We start from the raw sequence: 8,372 nt of genomic DNA on the forward strand, positions 1-8,372 counted from the left end.
CACTAAAACATGCATTAAGCTTCCCATTGTCACTGTCTCAGATATATCTCCAGACAGCTCTCTCCACTGGATTCCATGTCACTCCTCTTTGAACGGCCAAATTGACATGTTTATGCATAATTGAGGCTTGTATTACGATAAGGAGAATGAGGGGAGCGTTTTTTTTCCTCTGAAAGTAAAAGGAGGATGAGCGGGGGGATGGGGTGGTGTCAGAAGATCTACGGTAATGGGGGAGAAAGAAGAAGATGAGTTGCACATTGGTGGGAAGAAAGGATAGCTGGGCTCAGCTAACAGGGAGAACTGCAGGATTTCCTCACCCAGCCCACCTACACGCTGAGCTCTTTCACTTATACTGGTCCTCGATAAGCTCTCGGGACTCTGAATTCAGACGCCTGGTCTACGGGGAAATTTATTTATTCTCCTGTTAGAGCTCATAGCTCAGACTCTGAGTCTCCACAGCACTGCACACTATAACTGGCGAGATGAGGATGAGAAGAGAAAATATAAAAACGTGACAATGAAAGACAGCAAATTCTCTAACATGGTGTTTAAAAGGTAGCTGCAACGTTTGGACCACACTATACGGGATTCATGTCTTTTAAGATGGTTACTGTGCTGGATAAAGTTCTCCAAAATATCAGCTACTTACCTCCAACGTTATGTTGTGACTAGAGATGGCACGATACCACTTTTTTATGTCCGATACCGATACCGATATCATAAATTTGGATATCTGCCGATACCGATATGAATCCGATATGTTTTTTAATCAACAAAACTGTTTTTTTTTTAAATATCTTGCTGCATTTTGTATAAGTTCATACTCAAGTTTAAAACAACAACTACACTAAAGCTATTCTGTTATACCTGTATGCAAAAAAAAAAAATTTCATAGTTCAGCAATACTGATCAATCTAATAAACTTAAACCTACACCATCCTCCCTATTCTGGTATTTTAAAGAGTACTTAGCGTAAATATTAAGCAACCTAACTAATAGGGTTCCAACTCCCAGCAACAACAAAAATAAATAAATAAAAAATAGGGAACCACCCCTCACGCTCCACCTCATGATGCTTAATCGACGTAATCAACCTTAATTTGATGCAGTGTGGAAAAAAAAAAGCACAGAAATCAATTCTTTTTCAAGAAATATTAAATAGATTCAACATCTTTCTTCAACAAAATTGCAGACTGCACAGATGGTACCTTCCCAAAGGAAAAAGTACTATAGCTTACTAGGGTATATATATTAGACTTAATAGTCACTATATACAGTAATTGACTTCTATTCATTTTACATCAAATTAAAACTTTGGGTGTAAGATTCGGATAATTATTTATTAAAAGCTAGAGATTTTAAATGAGAATAAGAAAGAAAAGTATGTCTTTGTGCCCCCTTTTCCCTGTTAATGCCCTATCAGCCCCCCTGGCTAAACTTTGCTAGATGCGCCCCTGCACAGTTACCAGCCGTCAGCTACATAGAAAAAGATCCTGGAGTAGAAAGTAATATTAAATAAATTCTAACAACAGCTGATCAAGCTTAAACGTGCTGCTGTTGTTCAGCCGATGGTTTCCTCTTTCTGGTGCAAAGTGGGCCAAAAACAAACCAGAGAGACGGACTCGCGACAGAAAAGCCGATCAGCTGATCATTAAGCAGTTTCATGATTGAAGTAGCAGCCAGAAGAGGCAGTCGCTCCATATATCGTTTGGTAAGCTTAACGCAGGAATGCTTTACAAACATTCAGAGATGGACTTACACACTTGCTTTACTTCTCTCGGGGATAACTTTGTCGGAGATGAAATGCCGGGTTGCTAGCGAAGCTCCAAATGCTATCCAGACCACCGACAGGTCCCGCATGCCACAGCCGCTCTATCACGTGATGCATACTGCTCCGACGTGCTAACGTTCTGAGGTGAGTTATGGCGTGTTGCAAGTTTTGTGAGGTGCTTTCGTGATATTTAATGGATCGGATTACATTTTTTATTTTTCTCCGATATCCGATCCAGTAATTTAGGTCAGTATCGGACCGATACCGATACGTAATATCGGATCGGTCCATCTCTAGTTGTGACATATTGTTTTTGAGATTTCTACTACCTCATGCAATAAAAATCACCTTGTTCCATATAGGGTTAGATATTCATATATATAAGACAATGGAAATATTTTACTTACTAGAACTTTTTTACTAAGTTGTTAGCAGTAAAATGTCTGTTTTGGACAATGTGTCCCATTGATGTGGATAAATAAAGTAGCCTATAAAACCCAACCCAATTGCTGTGGGCACCTGCGGCTAAGAAGATGGCATTGGTTATCCAGCTCCTCCAGTCCAAAGGTCAACGTTTCCTTGGACACAATACTGAACCCCAAATGCATTTCGAGTTTGAGTGTGTGTGATAATTAGAAACTACTTAAGCACATAGAATAAAGCACTAGCTGAGTGCGGTTTGCGGAAAAATGTGCTTTGAGTGCTCAATTACAATAGAAAATCACTGTACTGTGTAAGTACTGCACCACTTACCATCTACCAACAGCTGTGAAATAGAGTTAAAGTCATGAGTCTAATATCATGCTGCTGAGAAAGCAATTAAAGGAACTGACTTAAAAAACAAGTAATAAGTAAGTACATGAGTAAATGGACTGATTCTTATATAGCGTTTTTTTCTACTCTCCCGGCGTACTCAAAGCGCTCTGTACAACACTCACCCAATCGCTTTCTTCTAAACTTAGTGTTCCCCAACTACATTCATACTCTGATGGATGCATCGGAGAGCAACTTGGGGTTAGTATTGTGCCCAAGGATACTTGACACGCAAAATGAAGGAGTCAGGGATCGAACCACTAACCTTCTAATCAGTAGGTGACCTGCTCTACACATCTTTGTACAACCCTTAGTGATCCCTTATGTGTCAGGAGTATCAGAACAGTTGAGACACATTTTCTCCAAACACCACGTCTCCATGGCTTTCAAACCCCAAAACACACTAAGGCAAAAAATTGGTGCACTCCAAGGATCGGGTCCCCCCACACAAACAGAGTAAACTAGTGTACGCTGTTAAGTGCCAGGAGGATTGCCAAACAACCTCTGGCGAAGCGGATGGCACAACACGCCAGGACTCTGCAGTATATTTACACCTACAGGCCAGTGGACACTCATTCAATGATAAGGATGTACACTTCCTGGACAGGGTGGAATGCTGATTTGACCGGGGAGTCAGGGGGCCATTTAATTGAAGAGGAAAAGACCACTTCTGAATCGAGGAGGGGGCCTAAGGGTACATATTTTACCATCAATGCTGTGATTACAGGCATTCCCCAACTCTAAGTGAATGGCACACATGAAGAATATTAATGATCGTGAAACTGGATTCACTTGTTAGTCACTGGTTTCAGTCATTATGAAAATGTACTGTTTATAAGTTTGAGGAAACCTCCAGTCAGCTGAGACTGAAGAAGTCACTTGGATGAAACGTTTCTCCCACTGAAAACGTCACGTCCAGATGAGCAGAATCAATTTTTGGGACATCTCTACACAGTTTTAACAAATAGTGTTTTTCTTCTAAAATCCCCCTGATCTAAAAAAAAAAAAAATCTGTCGTGTACCTTAATCACAAAATCAATAGAACCATTTTAAAACATTTGCATTCCCAATTCTCAGTTTTAGTTCTCAGTATATTTAGGATTAACATGATGTGCAGTTTGACATAAATTTATATCAAATCCTGAAATAATACAATACATTTTGGTTCAGACTTGGACATTTTGCCCAGCCTCTACGCAGCCAATTTAACTTGCTCTTCTTTGGACCGTTTCTCAGATGTAGATCAAGCTCGCGCAACAAATGTGTCTCACTCTAATCTCCCATATTTTACAAGCGACAGCCTCTAACCCATGCAAGCACACGCACACACACACACCAGCATGTCCACGTCCCCGCACACACACATACAAACGAAGACTTAATGACAGTGAGTGAGATAATCACCCGCCTCGCCTGTAGCACTCTGGGCTTGAAGTTGACCCCCTGCCCCAAAACACATACACACACGCACACACACACATACACGTCCACAAGTACACACGAGCAGCGGGGCCCACTCCTCGGGCCCATTCGACCAGTCCTCAATGAATACAAAGGATTGTGGGGATTAGCCAGACATTTGGTCGGGCATTGTTCTGGCCCACTAAATGAGGTTTGGCCGGTGGCAGCCGGTACAGGGGCCGGGTCCTGCGTGAAACTGAAGCGGAGGCAGCGGCCGCCCCTCGGAGGAAGAGTGATAATTACCTCTTCCTGAGAGAGATGACAGCTTTGGCCTCTGCATCCCTGGATCTTGGACATTAGCAACTGAATAGAGAGCTTTCATACTGTATATCATTTTAATCTTTCATGTTCAGATCCAGCAGATGGCTTATTATTGGCCTGGGTTAGGAGGCAGCTAGGGAGACAAATGGCCCGTGTCTCTTTTAAGGAGGGATGCCAGGGAAATGGCATTCATATAGGGCAAGAGCAGCGGATAATTGTATATCTGGCTGTTTGGAGGTGCAGCGCTGCTCACACACTGCCAGCCTATAAATCATAAAACTATTAATCTTAGACAAATCCCACTCGGAAGGCTTGACGGAGGGCAGTATGTTTGGAAAAATGAGATCCATCCAAAATATGAAGACTTCCTATTCGACGTCCATGTTAAGTATTCCGACGTCCTCGTGCAGCTGAATACATTTTAATTTGTTTACATTTACATTTAACCTTGCGCCACATCAGAATACAAGATGCACGAGAAATCCCACAATGTACTGATTAAAGGATTGTCTGGTCGTCTTATTATTCAGCTCACATATAAATTTCGAGTTATTCTCATTGCTTTTTGTTGAGTCTTTCATGTATTCAGATCTGACTGCTGACTTATTTATGTTGTATGAGTTATTCATTATTTGATAATAAATATTAAGCGTAGATTTCTGCAGGGTGGGGGGGACTGCACTGCAGGACACAACTTTTCACGGGATCACAAGAACAAGTCAGCAGCATAAATCAACAGACAGTGGCCAGAGAAAATGCACAAAAAGTAATAAAAGTCTAGAACTGCCCAGTTTCATATGATTTGGTAAAGCAAGTTCAACATCTGAGTCGCATTACATTTCAATGTACTTTGCATTTAGATACCACACTACATCTCTGTTGCTGTCTCTCTCTCTCTCTCTCTCTCTCTCCAGCCTGCTGTCTCTCCATTGATATCACCCATCCAAAAAGAAACAATACAGTTTCATCTCGCCTGCTGACAATGATGCATGAGCCTGATGGAAAGCACTTTTCAGGTGTTGTCATTATAAAGCCATTTTTTTCCACTGGCCCCATGTGAAAGAAATACAAAGACAGGGCCCAAAGTGTAATACTCTAATATCTCTGAAGCTTTTCATTGGCATCTGTGGAGCCTTGGCTGCTGGATTGTCTCCTTTTCAATTACCTGATCTTTTCAACTTGGTGGGAAATGAAAAATGTGCAGCGCAGTTGGAGCTCTGGAGCGAAAAAGCCTTCACTCCATTCACTCTTTCATTCTCTCCCTCTCCAATCATCTCTCACACATGTTCTTCATGCTCTGCTCAGTGCGAGTGTGTCTGCTGGAGAGTGGGCACAGCCTGCTCAAAATTAACCCCGACTTGTGACTGTAAACGGTTAAAAACCAGCCGAATGTCACACTAATTTAGTGTTGATGCTAACCACAGATCACAGTTACTGCTAATATAAGAGCATCCAAACATTATGATTAATGGTTTCATTCATTCATCGTGACTTTTCCTGGTTTGAACATCAACTGGGTCACCTCCAATTTCTGACTTCACTCCTCTGTCCAGCTGCATTGCTGAAGACGTTGTGCAGTTCTCTGTTTATCAAGACAAGCTGCTCTAATGCTTTTCACTGACATAGAGTTGGGAAAGAGGAAGAGGAGGAGGAGAAGCTGGTTATTAAAAATACGATTTGCCAAATGAGTCACATTAAAGTGAAGGTTTGGAGAGGTCCAAAACAACATCTGCTTTGAGCTCATCCTGATATCCTGTTTACATCAGTTACATCATGTGAAGTCAATGCAATGATAAAAACTGTACTTCAGCAGGCCATCACTTTATTAACAGACTAACAGCTATTACAAATCAATCACCACCCACAGCCACGCCTTCTGCTCTAAGAGTTGTTTTTATTTTTTTAGGCAGCGAGGGATTTATACGACATATCATACAGTTTGCAGGTGTAGCGAGCACATGAAGCACGGTGGCTTACCAACATCAGAGCATAACAAAATGCTTAACAAATATTTGGCATCGGATAAAATAAAACAGGTTTGAGAAAATAATCATTGGTCTTTTTTCAAAGCGTGCTCTCTTTTTTTGTCTTGTTTTGAAAGCTGCACAGTACAAAAGTCATAGCCATAGAGGAAAAGAGCAGAGTTTACACCTCTGCAATCCACCACCAAAGCAGCGGCATGCTGATTAGGGGCAAATAAAGTGAGCAACATTTTTTTTTGATTGTTTAAAAGAAAAACAAAACTGCATGAAAAAGAGCTTCGCTCCCTGTCTTGTCAGTGTTCCCTTCAGAAACAGCAAAAGATTTGAGTTTTCAAAGTCACATGCAACCACGAATGTATTGTCTTTTAACTGTGTCTGGAGTTCAAAACCTTGCCTTCAATCATGGCAAAGTGAATTCACTACACAGGCTGTACACAAGCAGATGTGAGGGGAGAGCAGCTCGGCCGACTCTCCGTGGAACTGCCGTAGAGGGATGAAAAAAATGCAGCTTGCTCGCAATAAATAGCAACATCTGATAAAAATGGTACAATCATTATTTTGTTTATGAATTCCTAATGACTATCCCAACAGCCTCATTGTGGCTAACCAAAAATAAATAAATAAACGCATTAAGTTCTACTTAAAGCAAAACAAAACAGGTCGGGAACAAACAATTCAGCCAATTTTGCATATTGGTAACATTTTTTCTTCCTTTTTGCTTTTGTTCATTCCTGCTGAAGCTTCTGCCTTCACAAAACATTGCTCAAGTTAATTCAATACCAAACAAGTGAATTTATTTTTACTGTATCCTGTCCCTTGTGACTAATTACTGTACAACTGTGAATTTCCCAACTCGGGGACTAATAAAAGCTATATTATCGTATCTTAAGAGATGTTTCACCCCAGGACAATAAAGAGGGTCATGGAGCTTCCTTACAATAAGCCAATAAATTTCACCTGTATCAAATAGCATTGCTGTGGGAGTGATCTGACTGATAAATCCTTAAGCATACAAGCCAGTTATCCAACTCACACTGCGTTAAGGTTAACTCCCACTGCACAGGGTTGAGGAGATCTAAGGGACACGAAAGCATGGAGATGTCTGACTGGCGGCCTGCTCACTGGCTGAGCTGCAGGCTCAGTTTTCAGTCTCCTGCATGCGAATCATTAGAAAGCGGCACCAGCAGGAGCTGCAGGGTGTCTCTGGTCTACAGAGTGATCGACTGACAACTCTGAAACAGTGCAGGACCGCTGAAGAACGGCAGACGGCAAGAAGGAAGAGAGCGAGAGCTAGCTGGGGCACGCCTCATTAGCACCATCCGAGAAGTAAGGGGAAGGGGCAGCGTAGGCTTCCCACTGACCTCTCTGTGACTGGTGATGTCATCAAAATGTTCCCATTTGTGACTGGGACTGTGCAGGGATTGAAGGGTAACAGCTGGAGCAGGGTTTGAGTCGGTGACCTTCTAATCACGAGTCTGCAGGCCTACCACCTAACAGTCACAGAGAAGTGCTCAATCACATTCAAACGGGAAGAACACAGAGTAATCATACCTTTGCAAGCTGTGCGCAAACACACAGACACACACATACCTTTCTCTTATCACACATTTGTCAGTTGAGCTTTACTGTGAGGACAAAATCAAAGGCTGATTGGCCTATGGCCCCCTGTCACTGGGAAAACTATGACAGGATTTGTTTAAGTAGAGCGTAGTCAATATAGTTAAAAGACAAAACAACAAAAACACACGTATACATACATTCATTATATATACATGTATAGATGGAAGGAGGTAGGTGTGTGTGTGTGTGTGTGTGTGTGTGTGTGTGTGTGTGTGTGTGTGTGTGTGTGTGTGTGTGTGTGTGTGTGTGTGTGTTTCAAGCATATAGGTCAGACTGTCTGTGATCTGGAGCCTGGGAGGGGGCCACATGTTACCAAAAGCACAGAGCAGGTGTTCTAATAATTGTCCTCAGATCAGCTGACAACTGTTGCTCTCAAAGCACTGCAGCCTGTGAAATGAATGCTGCGTGTCCTTTTAAGTATTTCAGTCATCGAGGCTTCCTCTGTCTCTGTCCTCTACAGCTGA

Source organism: Rhamphochromis sp. 'chilingali', assembly GCF_963969265.1.
Source record: "Rhamphochromis sp. 'chilingali' genome assembly, chromosome: 14".
NCBI lineage: Eukaryota > Metazoa > Chordata > Actinopteri > Cichliformes > Cichlidae > Rhamphochromis > Rhamphochromis sp. 'chilingali'.